General features: G+C 35.6%; 1 pseudogene; it reads left to right on the forward strand.

The window, feature by feature from the left end:
• The first annotated feature begins 589 nt into the window (after window positions 1-589).
• Window positions 590-1,520, forward strand: LOC106821855 (olfactory receptor 4A47-like; annotated as a pseudogene).
• The last annotated feature ends 12,867 nt before the right edge of the window (window positions 1,521-14,387 follow it).

Genomic DNA, 14,387 nt, shown 5'->3' on the forward strand with positions numbered 1-14,387 from the left:
TATTGGCCAGGAAAGGGTGGATCATCCACCCAAAGACTCTAAGAAAGAGGTTTCAGAGAAAACTGAGACAATTGAGGGCAGTGACTTTCCCTTCATAATTTGATCTATTCACTTTGGATATGTAAATTGCCTTAATGGTTCTCTAGTACTACGCTTTTGTGATTTTATGAATGGTGCATCTTTTCAGGAATTTCCTTCCCATATTCTCTTGTTCTTTTCTTTTTCCTTTAAACAGCTAAAGCATTGCTTCCTCTGAGAAATTTTCCCTGATTGTAGTTTGATTGATATCTTCCTACAAGGTGACTATTAGCTTTGCATGAATATTTTTATAATAGCACATATTACATTGGTCTGGAATTGACTGATATCTTATTATGCATCCTATCACTGAGGGTAGGGAACTATGTCTTATTCAACTTGGTGGTCACAATGTCTACAACATGTTTGACACAAATACATACTCAATATAGAGTTTTTAAAAATTGAATGAATTAATATAAGATTAAACTTATAATGCATTTAAAAGCTTTCCCCTTGTTTTATAGATAAACTGCTTCTAGCATATGAAGTCAGCATCTGTAAAGACTAGATGGAACCAAAGAACAATGTGACTTACTTTGTCCTCTTGGGCCTCACACAGAATCCAAAGGAGCAGAAAGTCCTTTTTGTTATGTTCTTGCTTTTCTACATTTTGACCATGGTGGGTAACATGCTCATTGTCGTGACTGTAATTGCCAGTAAGACACTGAACTCACCGATGTACTTTTTTCTTTGCTAGATTATCATTTATGGATGCCACTTTTTCCTCTGTCATTACCCCAAGGTTGATTTCAGACTTGTTCTTTGGGACAAATACTATATCTTTCCAATCTTGTATGACTCAACTCTTTACAGAGCACTTTTTTGGTGGGTCAGAGATCTTTCTTCTGTTGGTGATGGCCTATGACCGCTATGTGGCCATCTGTAAGCTCTTGCATTATTTGGTTATCATGAGGCATTGGGTGTGTGTTGTGCTACTGGTAGTGTCCTGGGGTGGAGGTCTTCTGCACTCGGCAATTCAACTTAGTACTATTTATGGGCTCCTATTCTGTGGCCCTAATGTCATTGATCACTTTATCTGTGACATGTACCCCTTATTGAAGCTCATCTGTACTGACACATATGTCATTGGCCTCTTAGTGGTGGCCAATGGAGGACTGATCTGCACTGTTGTGTTTCTGCTCTTGCTCATCTCTTATGGTGTCATCTTGTACTCTCTAAAGAACCTTAGTCAGGAAGGGAGGTGGAAAGCCCTCCAGACCTGTGGTTCCCACATCACTGTGGTTGTCTTCTTCTTTGTTCCCTGTATTTTCATGTATGCAAGACCTGCAGAGACCTTCCCCATTGACAAGTTACTGAGTGTGTTTTACACAATCATAACTCCCATGCTCAATCCACTAATCTACACTCTGAGAAATTCAGAGATGACAAGTACTATGAAGAAGCTCTGGATAAGAAAAGTTATACCTGATAATAAATAAGTTTACCATTTACCATGAGGAGTTGACATTGAGAACAGTCTCCTTGGTATGCAGGAATTTTCTTAAATCTGATGCAAACTTTTTTTTCTCCACAGGGTTTATGGTAATTATAATTAAAGAATGAACTATAATTGTGTAAATAATATGTATATAATTAATATATGTATACAGGAATGTGCTTTAATTATAATTAAAAATGAACATATGTTTGTGCTATTAGTAAGGGTGTCCTTGATAGAATGTAAGCTCTATAATGCCTTGCTTATCCCTGTAGCTAGAAATCTGAAATGCATGCAAAGTGAGAAGCTAACAAATAATATGTCATGAATTAGTCAATGAAATATCTAGAGTAATGCTAATTAGTAATTAATTTCTGTATTTATTTTTATTTCTTTCTCATTCTTAGTTTTATTTTTAGTCAGATTCTTGTCCTTTGTCTTCTTTTTATTTATTGTACTAGTTAAAATATTTAATGTTATATAGACCAGCCCAGTTTTTCAATTTCATTTGCATCACACATGAAATTTTTAGTCATATTTTCCTTTTTTAAATAAAAATTGACAATGTAGTAGATAATGAATCAATTTTATTGATTAAATTTAATTTTCAATAATATTTAATTTTTAATTAATTAAATTGAATGTTTATTTTATTTATTAATTTTATTTATTATTAATTAGTTCATTAATTGTGAATTAATATATTAAATATAAATAATGGAATCCATACAGAATGGTAATAGTATAGAATCGATTTCTTACCCATCCCTCATCAGAGACTCCCAGTTCTACTCTAGATGCAGTCACTGTACTCAGTTTGTAAGATTCTTCAAGTAATAATCTTTGCCATAATCATGCCATAATATCCTACCATTTTGAATGTGGCTTTTTATTGGTTGGAAATTTGTTTGGTTTCTATATATCTTTAGCTAGTTTCTCAAGCTCCTCTAAAGTTATTTTAGTCAGTTCAGTGTTTCTCCCCATATTCCTGTGGGGAATCTAAGGCCTGTGATGTCCTCATCTGCTATCTTCGTCTGGCAGCACCTTATTAAGGCATTTCCTGGGAAGTATCCTTCACAGCTAAAGTTTTGGGAATAATAAAGTGCTTACATTTTGATAAATCATGCAAAGCAAACTCATCGTCTTTGCAATTACAAAAAAAAACTTCGTATATAAGAATGTTTTACGTCTGCATTTTCCATATTCTCTTTTTATACTTTTTAATCTTCTGCCACATTTGGGCTGATTCTTACTCCTTCTGCCCTCAAACAGAAGATCTACCATTTATTCTTATTACATTATTTGGGCAAAAACTCACTATTATTTTTATCTTAACTAGTCATTCACACTGACAGCCTTTTTTTCATGGTTTGGGCGTGTGAAGAAGATTTTCTCAATCATTTTGTAAGCACATTTCAGAGACATGCATGAAAGGATTTAGTATATTAGAATGATATATTATTATGATTATTTTAATCATGATATGATATAATATGATTAGAAATTTTACAGCATACTATTTGAGTGAGACAGTCCTGAGATAAAACTTAACTTTTTCACCCATAGTGTGAATTTCACAAAACACAATGTCTTGAGGATTCAATTCAAGAGTAATGATAACGACATTATCAAGATCAAATAAATAATCCTTGTAAAACTCTTAGGGCCACTGAATGCTTAATAGATGCTAGTTATTGTGAACATTCATTCTTACTGGAGTATCTGAAAGTACAATAGAAATATTAATTAATGTAATCTTTTGTGAGCTTTAGAAGGAATAGTACACTACATTTTCCTGTTGTGAAGAATATTCTGAAAGCTGACTGTCATTTTAGAAGCTCTTGGGGACTGGAATGGTTTCCAACTTCTTCGGCCATTACTGAACCTCTGTCTCTTGGTTTTCTAATCTACATTTGCCCTGTGCCTCCATGTTCTTGGGGCCGAGCCATTTGTGGGCCTGATTTTCTTATGACAAGTCCTTTGTGAGTGGTCTAAAGGTCATTTTATTATGAATCTGAGGTCAATGGAGCAGGCAACCAGAATATGAACTGTTGAAATGAAGGAAGATATTTGTTTAGGGAAGATAGTAGGGTGCACTGGTTAAGAGAAGGCTCTGGAGTCAAATTTCCTGTTTGAATGTGACCTGGGAAATTTTTAAAATTCTCTGTGCCATTTTTTCTTCATCTGTAAAAACAGACATGATAGTACCTATCTCCTAAATTTGTTGGGCCACTTAAATGAGTAAATATTTGTTATATGCTAATAACAGTGTCTGACACATTGAAACATTATAAAAGCGTTTTTAAGGCAAAATATATTGACTTGTACTGAGCCAACTTCTGGATGAGTGTGGAACTTGCCCTGTCTTTTTCTTCTTAGTTGGAAAGGTATCTTCTTGTATGAGTATCCTAATACAAATTATCACCAATATGATTACTTCCTTGAAGTTCAAGCAGTTGTGTATGAGCTCTTAGGGCCATTATTCAGCCTTGGAAGTTCTGTAAGAAGTGGAGTCCAGAGGATGTAGAAGAAGTTGGTAGTTTGGAGTCAACTGAGTTAAGATCATATTCCATCTCACTAGTTAATGTATCACTGCATGTGTGCCTCGATCTCGGAATCTTATTTTAATCTCAGTTATTAAATATAATGAAAAGGTAGTACTTACTTCATAGAGTTATTTTAAGTATTAGACGAGATAATGTATGCAAAGCATCCAGGACAATGTCTGGCACTCAGTAGCTGCTTTATTAATGTCTGTGTTAATTAAAACTGTGTTTGTTGCCTCCCTCCCTTCTACAGCAATGTCTGGTTTGTCTAACTTTTTTGAACTGTGTGATTATTTTTATGATTCAATTATGTGTAGATAATATATTAAGCCCATGAGAAACTTTCAGAAATCTGAATGTAAGCCTAATAAAATTAATGTAAGGTGGATGAGATTAACTCTGAATAGCTTACTTCAAAAATGTCAGTGTCACCCAAATTAAAATTAGCTTAAGGAAAACCTCATAATTGAATGAACTTTTTAATGTCAAATAAAAAACATGTGACAAATACAATTGTGTTAAAGATTATTATTTATGTACTACAATGTGGCATAAGCTATGAAAGCATTGCTTTATATAATCTTCATAAGAGGCTTATGAAAAAGCTACCATTAATCCTTTTTCCAGAATAATGTACTGAAGTTTGGAAAACTTAAATAACTTACCCAAGGTCACAGAGCTGGCAAATACCTAAGGTAGGATTTGAACCCGTAGTTTAGTTTCAGAACTTCCACTCTTAAACACTTTGGCAAATATCATAATAATGATCATTCCTGAATAAAGAAACAGTTTCTAGTGGTGAGAGATAAGCAAAAAAATAAGTAAACATATATGAAGAAGATAAAGAGAGTAAAATTTCTAAAACAATAAAGGAGTGATTTAACAGAGTGTGACTCAGAGGCAGGGGGCCATGCTAGACTGGGTGTTCAAAGAAGACCCAAGAGGAAGAATTTACAGCATTTATCTAACCATGTCCAGGGATGAAAGACAATGAGCTGACGGTCATGAGTAAAACCACTAGAGATGAATTTCTGTATCTGCGAAAGGGAATTTTATCTGACCTGTAGGATTATCATTATCTACTTTTGTCTCTTCTGTCTCAAAGATCATGAAACAACCTTAATCTTGTTTAATAAATTCAGTTCTAATTAAATCAGGATGAAGCTAAATAAAATGTTATATATATATATATAATACACATAAATCATAGATATTTAAGCAAATATTACTTCAAGATGCTGAGTTAAGCACAGTTGTAGACAGAAGGCTATCTGTTTAACCAAATTTGCATGAAAATATAACTGGGCTTTCCATAGTCTATAAGACTATGCACAATTGCTGCCACTCAAACACACATCTCCATAAACTTATCCAGTACCACAGTCTCCCATGGTGCCTATGTTTCAGTCCCAATGGCTTCATTCTTGCCCCAGGGCCTTTGTACTATCTCTTCTTTATTTCTAAAATGCTTTCCTTCCAGAGGTCCACATGACTCGCTCGTTGTTATCACTCAGTTTTCAGTCCAACTGCCATTTTCTAAGAGAGGACTTTCTTAACCATCCATGCAAAGTCATCCTCTTTCTCCTTGAGTTACCGTTTATCAAACAACTCTGTTAATTTTTTCTACAGGATTTTCACCATCTGATTTATCTGTTTATTGTTTCTATCTTTCAACTCGTACATAAACTCCATAAAAGTAGAGGTATTACTTGTTTTTCTCATTACTGCATCTCCAAGCACCGAGGACAGAGACTGGTACAGAATAAATGCTTAATAAATATTTACTCAATAAATTGCCATCAGCTCCATGTACCACTCTTTAGAATAAATGAATTGGTAAAAGAAAGCCTTGTTAACTGGAATGCTTCTGATATTGATGGTATTCCACCTTGGTGAATAAATTGAAATGGAGAATTTTATATTAGTTTGGTATATGTCAGCGATCTTATCTGAAGAGACAGAATCATATCTAGAGAGATTAATTAGAAAGGACTTACTATATGAAATTATAGCATAAAGAATCTTTGGATGGTCTAGAGTCACAGATTCTAATCTGAGTGGCAAGGAACAATTTGCATAAGCACACCTGACAGGGCTGGCATGCTAAAGGACATGCTGCCTCTGCTGACACCATGACTGACTAACTGCAAAGGTGCCATCAGTGCCCTGACCTAGGGACCACTCTGACTCTATTGACGCCGTACCAGAACCCAGCCTCAGATAACTAATTTCCAATTTAAAGACTTGCACAGATGATTTTGGTTGGCAGAACCAAAGTCACATGTCTGTACTCGATTGTCAAGGAGATCTGGAAAATGTAGGCCTCTGGATTTTATTTTGGATATTACATCCTCTGGGACACTAACAAAATGTCTGAGTGCATTCAAAGTTTTTGGGAAGTCACTCACTGTTTCATACAGTTGGGGATGGAGTCTTGTGTAAAGCATTTTATTTTATCTGCTAGATAGTTGTCCCTGTTTCTGTTTTCCCTACACATAAGAAAGAAGGGAGTCATAAAGGACTATAAGTAAGTTTGTGAGCAGAAAAATTGGTGATACTGTAGAGAGCTATTGGTATATTCATGTAAATTTTACTGAACACCTACTCTGTCTGCATGGATTGTGCTTAGTGCTCAAAAAGAAACAAATAACTGGGATATTTTTTAATCCTCTCAGTATAGTATAACATGTGATTTGGTAGCAATTTTAAGAAAAGCAATTTTTTTTAAAAGCTATGTCCTATCTTAATTTTGAAATGTTTTAGATGGAAGCTTTCCTCAATTAAGAAAAAATTGTCCAAGCTATTTACTGTCACTTTAAATAAAATCAAAATTCCTTACTAAGCTCTGTACTGCCTTGAAGACTACAGTTCCTATTCATCTCTTCAATTTCAGCTTCTTTTCTTCTCTCCTTTCCCTATTACGTCCATGTAACTGACCTTTCAGTGCCTTGAACTTGCTTAACTCTTCTCCACATCGAGACTCTACATGTAACAGAGCTTCCAATTTTTTTTTTTATAAGGAAGATTAGCCCTGAGCTAACTACTGCCGATCCTCCTCTTTTTGCTGAGGAAGACTGGCCCTGAGCTAACATCCATGCCCATCTTCCTCTGTTTTATATGGGGAACGCCTACCACAGCATGGCTTTTACCAAGTGGTGCCATGTCCGCACCTGAGATCCGAACCGGTGAACCCCGAGCCACCGAGAAGCGGAACATGCGCACTTAACCGCTGCGCCACCGGGCCGGCCCAACAGCGCTTCCAATGGAAGCAACTTCCTCTCCTTTGGATCTCAGCTTCAACGTCATCTTTTAAGAAAGACGTTCTCTGATTACCTTATCCATAGTAGTATTCTCCCTCTTATTTTCTGTCACTTTTCATCCGCCTAGAATTTATATTGATAGAGGAGTTTAATAGGGATTGAATTTTAGGTTTTTTTCTAAATTTTAGTTTCTTTATAGTTGCATAATTATCTTTTTGTCATTGATTTCAAGTTCTGACTACTGTCTAAAGTCACATATATGTTAGGATCTGATTGTGGCCTCTATTTCATTGATCTCTTCATTTAGGTACCAATTGACACATAATTGCTTCAATATATAACACATTTTGATTTATGATGCAACTAGCAGTCCCTCATTATGTTTCAAAATTAAGTTTAAAATAAAATAGTGTTTGAATTTAAATAAGAAATATGTTTAAATTTAAATTAAGCTTACAATTGTTAAAATAAGTTTAAGGTAGTTTGATGACAAAACAAAGTTAAGTTATTGTTTTCTATATGATTCAATTTAAGAAGATTAATTTAGGAAGAGTTTGTGTCTTGGGAGTATTGAGAACTGCTAGTTATGAAGAGAATAGATCTTTTCCTTTAACAAGGCATCTTTTATTCCCTTGGGTAGTGCTTCCATTTCCTGCCTGTGCTACTTATCCCTTATAGGTAGCTGCTCTTCTTCACCCATGACCCATAAATGATAGCTGACACTTTTTTTGTTTTTGAGCAAGATTAACCCTGAGTTAACATCTGCTGCCACTCCTTCTCTTTTCGCTGAGGAAGACTGGCCCTGAGCTAACATCTGTGCCCATCTTCCTCTACTTTATATGTGGGACACCTGCCACAGCATGGCTTGACAAGTGGTGTGCAGGTCCACACCTGGGATCCGAACTGGCGAACCCCAGGCTGCCAAAGAGGAATGTGTGAATTTAACTGCTATGCCACTGGGCTGGCCCCAATAGCTGACACTTTTGCTTTAAGGAAAACCGTCTTTTTCAGGAAGTGGATGATCAAAGTGTTTGCTAAGCATCTTTTGGTGGTGTTGAGATCATTCTACCAATGGTGGTTGCGATTGACCATTATGTGACCATCTGGAAAGTCCTGTACTATGAAATCATCTGATTTCCTATGTACTATGAACCCCTGCACTTTGAGTGACAGGAAGTAGCTTTCTATCTCTAGTGGCATGAGGCAGAGGCTTTGTCCTTGCAACCATTCAGATCCTCTTCAGTCTGGCTGCCTGTCTCTCGCTCCAACGTCATAGACCATTCATGTGTGGACCTATAGCTTTGAGGGGAGCTGCAAAGCCCTGTTGACCTGTGTCTCTCAGATCCCTGAGGTCATCTTAGTCTTTGTGCACTGCATGTTTTTATTTTTGCACCCAATCACCACCTTCTCCATTGATAAGCCAAGGCTGTGTTTTCTCAGGATCATTTAGGGTTCTCATAAAATGCAGATTCTCAGGACACAGCAATGGAGATTTTAATTTAGTAATTTTGTTGTTGGATTATGTCTACCTTTTAAAAAAATTACGCAGGTATATCTGAAGTCAATGATCTTGACATGTACTTTGAACTATTATGTTCACATCAAGAGCCTATTGATGAAATCACTGTAATTTTTAAATTTATTTTTAAATTGTGGTAAAATATACATAACAAATTTGCAATTTTAACCATTTTAAGTGTCCAGTTCATGTGATCATTAAATTAATTCACATACATCACAAACATCACCACCATCCATCTCCAGAAATTTTTCTTCCTCTAAAACTGAGTGTCCACATCCATTAAACAATAATTCCTTGGGGCTGGCACAGTGGAGCAGTGGTTAAGTTTGCACGTTCTGCTTTGGCAGCACGGGGTTCGCTGGTCTGATTCCAGGTGCGGACATGGCACTGCTTGGCAAGCCATGCTGTTGTAGGCGTCCCACATATAAAGTAGAGGAAGATGGGCACGGATATTAGCTCAGGGCCAGTCTTCCTCAGCAAAAAGAGGAGGATTGGCAGCAGATATTAGCTCACGGCTAATCTTCCTCAAAAAAAAAATAAATAAATAAAAATAAAAATAAATAAATAAATAAAATAAACATTCCTCATTCCCCCTCCCTGAGCCCCAGGAAACCAACATTCATACTTTCTGTCTATGAATTTGACTGCTTTATGTAACTTATGTAATTGAAATCACACGTCTTTGTCCTTTTGAGAATGCCTTATTTACCTTAGAATAATGTATTGCAGGTTAATCTTTGTTTTAACATGTATCAAGATTTCCTTCCTTTCCAAGGCTGAAAATATTCCATTGTATGCACGTCTCATTTTAGTTATATATTGATCTGTCAGTAGACACTTCCTTTGTTTCTACTTTCTGGCTATTATAATTAATACTGCCATGAAAATGGGTGTAGAAATAGCAGGGCGTTTGAGTTTCTGTTTTCCGTTATTTTGGATATATATCCAAAAGCAGGACTGCTAATCATATGATAATTCTTTGCTTAATTTTTTGAGGTAAAACCACAGCATTTCTCTAGCAGCTACATCATTGTACATTCCCACCAGCCATGCACTATTGTCCCAATTTCTCCATTCTCTTTCTTATGTGTGCTATGTTCTGTTTTTTTCATAGTAGTTATCCTAAGGGGTGGGAAGCTGTATTTTATTATGGTTTTGATTTGCATTTCCATAATTATTAGTGATGTTTATATCTTTCCGTATGCTTACTGGACATTTATATGTTTTATTTGGAGAAAGGTCTATTAAAATCCTTTTCTCAACTTTGGTCAGTTATTTCTTTTATTTCTTTTCTCGTTGTTGAGATGTGGAGGTTCTTTATATATTTTGCACATTAACACCTTATCAGATAGATTGTTTGCTAATCTTTCTCCCATTCTGTGTGTTGCCTTTTCACTCTGTGACAGAGCATTTGATGCACAAAAGTTCTTAATTTTAAGGCACAATTTATGTATTTTTTCTCTTCTTGCCTGTACTTTTTGTCTCATACCCAAGAAATCGTTGCTGAGTCTAAATTTTCTTCTAAGAGTTTTATAGTTTTAGCTAGTATTTTAGGTCTTTGAACTATTATGAGCTAATTTTTGTATAAGGTTCAGGGTTCAATTTTATTCTTTGGCTTTTAGATATCCAGTTCTCTCAACACCATTTGTTGAAAGGTTGTCATTTTGCCATTGAATGCTCTTTGTACCCTTGTCAAAAATCGTTTGAAAACATATGCAAAGGTTTCTTTCGAGGCTCTGTACTTTATTGCACTAGTCTGTATGTCTGTCTTTATGCCAACACCGCACTGTTTGATTACCATATCTTTCTAGTAAGTTTTGGAATCAGGAAGTATGAGACATCCAACTTTGTTCTTCTTTTTCAAGATTATTTTGGCTATTTGGAGTACCTTGACATTCCATGTGAATTTTAGGATGGATTTTTCTATGTCTGCAAAACACCCTTAGGGATTTAATAGGGATTACATTGAACCTGTAGGTGACTTTAGGTAGTGTGACATCTTACTAACATTAAATCCTCCAGTCCATGAATGTCTTTCCATTTATTTGTGTCTTCTATAATATCTTTCAGCAACATTTTGCAGTTTTCAGTATACAAGCCTTTTCTCGCCTTGGTTAAGTTTGTTCTTAAGTATTTTATTCTTTTTGGTGATGTTTTGAAATGGAATTGTTTTCTTAATTTCCTCTTTGAGACATTCCTATATAGTATAGAAATTCAGCATCATTTTATGATAAAAAGCTCCCAAGAAATTGGATGTAGAAGTAACATACCTCAACATAATAAATGTTGTATAGGTCAAATCCACAACTACCATCATATATGGATTAAGTTTTAAAACTTTCCCACTAAAATCGGGAACAAGACAAGTATGCCCAGTCTCACCCTTACTTTTCAACATGGTACTGCAATAAAAATTCCTGTGAAATTTTTAGTTTTCTACATATAGATCATGTCATCTGTGAAGTGAGATAATTTTACTTAATGAGATAATTTTTACTTAATATTATTACATGTAGCAGTGCTTCTAATGGTAACAATTTCCTATCTTTTGGATCTCAGGGTAAACATTACTTCTTAAGAAAGTCCTTCTCTGATGAACTTAGCCATAGTAGACTTCTCCCTCTTATTTTCTGTCACAGCACCCTGTTTGCTGTCTTAGAAGCTCTGAATAAAACAATAATAACTTTATTAAACTATCCCTTATATATTGTGTGACTCAAAAGAACGTAAGGCCCATGCAGGAAGGACCTTTTAAAGATTTTATTTCAGTTTTATTTATTGCTGGGGTCCCACTCATAGCACAGTTCCTGGTATGGAAGTTGACAAAAGAAACCTTAATTTAATTTGAGTCCAGAAGCCTGGAGGGGGAGCTCTCACACCCTATCCTACACTCTAAGAGGAAGAAACCTGTGCTTGCATCTTCAACAAGAAGTAAAACTACATTAATGCTGAAGGAAGATTTCTCTCCCCACCTGGAAACAGCGAAGCCAATGGGAAATGCCGCGCCTCAGCCAAGGAGAAGCCATTTCTTCCCTGAACTGTTGCTTTCCCCCATGTACTTTCTTTTAGATCAGTTCCTCCCCTTTTCCTCGTAACTCATCTCCTTTGTTGTCTAGATTTGCCTACAGTCCACCATAGCACGCACATGCCAAATTGCAATTCCTTTGGCTGTTGCCAAATAAACTCATCTTGAGGGTGAAATAGTAGGTGCCGACAAAAATAATCCATAACCAATCTATAAATGAAAACTTGAGTGAGTTTATTCTGAGCTAAAATGTGAGGACCATGGCCTGGGGCCTTTCTTCCCGAAGGAAGAAAGGGCACCAAAGAAGTGGGGTATACAGAGTGGTTATACACCCCCAGAGAGAATGTTTCACATATGATTAAAATGTCCTTCACACAATAGTCACAAGATTGCTCTGTTGGCACAGCAATTGATGGACACAGCAGATAGGTCTGCTCTCTTGGTGAACACAGCAGGGTGGCAAGTCTGTTTTCTCAAGCTGGCTGGTCACAGGTGAGCTGGGTGGTCAAAGGTGAGCACAGTAATCAGTTCCTAGCCAAGGAAGAGATGCTTATCCTTAAGGAAATGCCAATATGGGGGGAAGTTGCACCTTTATCTTAAGGGCATTTGTTCTTGCCATAGTAAATGTTTAAAGCAGATATACAATGCATGCTCAATGGCCATGGTCAGGCTCTTTTGGAAAAAAAAATGTCAGGATGAATTAGGTTTACACCAAATGGCTTTCTCATATACTCTGATATACCCTCTTGCTTGCCATTTCTATTTGTCACAGGTGAATTTGCTTTTTAAGTTGACACTGGAATAAAATAGGTGGCCTTAATTTTTAAAAGTAATCCATAATTGGATAAATAATTAGTTATTACACCTAAATTGGTGACATTTTTTAACATATGTTATCACACTTCAAGACAGAATAAATTGACTATTAAATAAAAGGAAAGAGAAATTTGCTATGACAAGAGAGGAAATACTTGATAAATTAATCTTCACTGGAACAAAATGACTGGCTTGATATTTTATTCTTGACTTGCAATAGTCTTATCATGGTTCTGAAGCTTTTTGGTTTCTCTATGTTACATCTTTCTGACACTAATTATGTGATTTGTGCTAGTATATATTTACACCTAAATGTTCTTTTAAATTTTATGGCAAATCCCAGTGAATTTAATTAAGCAAGCATTAGTCTTGGATATATGCCAATTCCAGGACTCAATGATAAATGTGATCAGAAAGGGTAAAGTGTCCAATGATCTTTGCCCCAGTTGAGAAGAAGATGCTACCCTCTTCAGAACTGCTCTGAACTTTTCAGGAGTTCCTTTGTTAGGCTTAAAGTATGTCATAAAAAAATCACAAGAATATCTCTAAAAACTCAAGTCAAATGGTCTGGCTGTACCAACACAATAGAATGAGAAGCACTAAACAATTGAATGGTGTTTTTCTATTTTGAAGTTAGTAGGAAAGAAGTTACCCCAGGAAACTTTCCCTGGGAAATGGCTAGTAGCTGTTCTTATGTAAAATTAGGATTTGCTTATCTTTTGATTAAATTATCCTAACGTGATAAAATTTTGTTTATCTGTGTGCATCATACAAATCCTATCAAATAATCTACAGTGCAAATGAAAATAATCTTCTGTATAATCAGACGACTCAGTGGAGAAAATAGACAGACAGTCGAATGAAACAAAATCTATCCTCAAGTCATAATGCAGCTTTTTGTCCTCTCTTGTCATAGTGGATGAAAGAAGAATTCCAGGTCCCTATGAATAAGTTAAAAAGTCTTCCTTCAGATTGTCAACAAGCCATCATAAGGTAAGACTAACAGTAAACAGTGGGAACCAGGCTTCACAATTGTGTGACTTTCTTCATTATGTAAGAAATTAAATCACTTTGAAATAAATCAAACTTAAAGTTCAATTCTAGTTTTATTACTTAGAAATGTGTGATCTTGGGAAAATTAATTACATGTTCTGTACCTCAATTTTTTCAGCTATGAAATGGGGATTACAATTCTTGTTACAGTAAGTATTAAGTATGATATATTAAATTGTGAGTGTGTGATTAGAACCCCTTGTAAGAGTTTTGAGCATTAGTTGATATAATCACAATAAGATTTTAAAAGGATCATTTGAGCTGCTTCTGGAGAAGAAACTGTTGGAGGACAGAATGAAAATGGAGATACTGTGCAGGAGGTTATTGCAGTGGGCCAGGAAGAAAATGGGGGTTGGGAAATGATCAAATTTGTGATATATTAGAAAGTAGAGTCAATAGAACTTGTTAAATGTATCAACAAGTAAAACGGAAGCAATAAGGGAGTGAAGGACACTGTCACATTAATTGTCTGAAAAATTGCATGGAAAGTGATACCATTTAATGAGATAAGGAACATGTATGCTTATTGTAGAAAATTAAAAATTTAGTTTTATAAATACTAAACTGACATCCAATTAGTGACGTCTAGCAGTGGAGATTTTGTATACACACATTTGAAAATTAATGGAGAGATAGCTGCTGGAGA

This window comes from Equus asinus, chromosome 17, assembly GCF_041296235.1.
Source record: "Equus asinus isolate D_3611 breed Donkey chromosome 17, EquAss-T2T_v2, whole genome shotgun sequence".
In the NCBI taxonomy this organism is placed as follows: domain Eukaryota; kingdom Metazoa; phylum Chordata; class Mammalia; order Perissodactyla; family Equidae; genus Equus; species Equus asinus.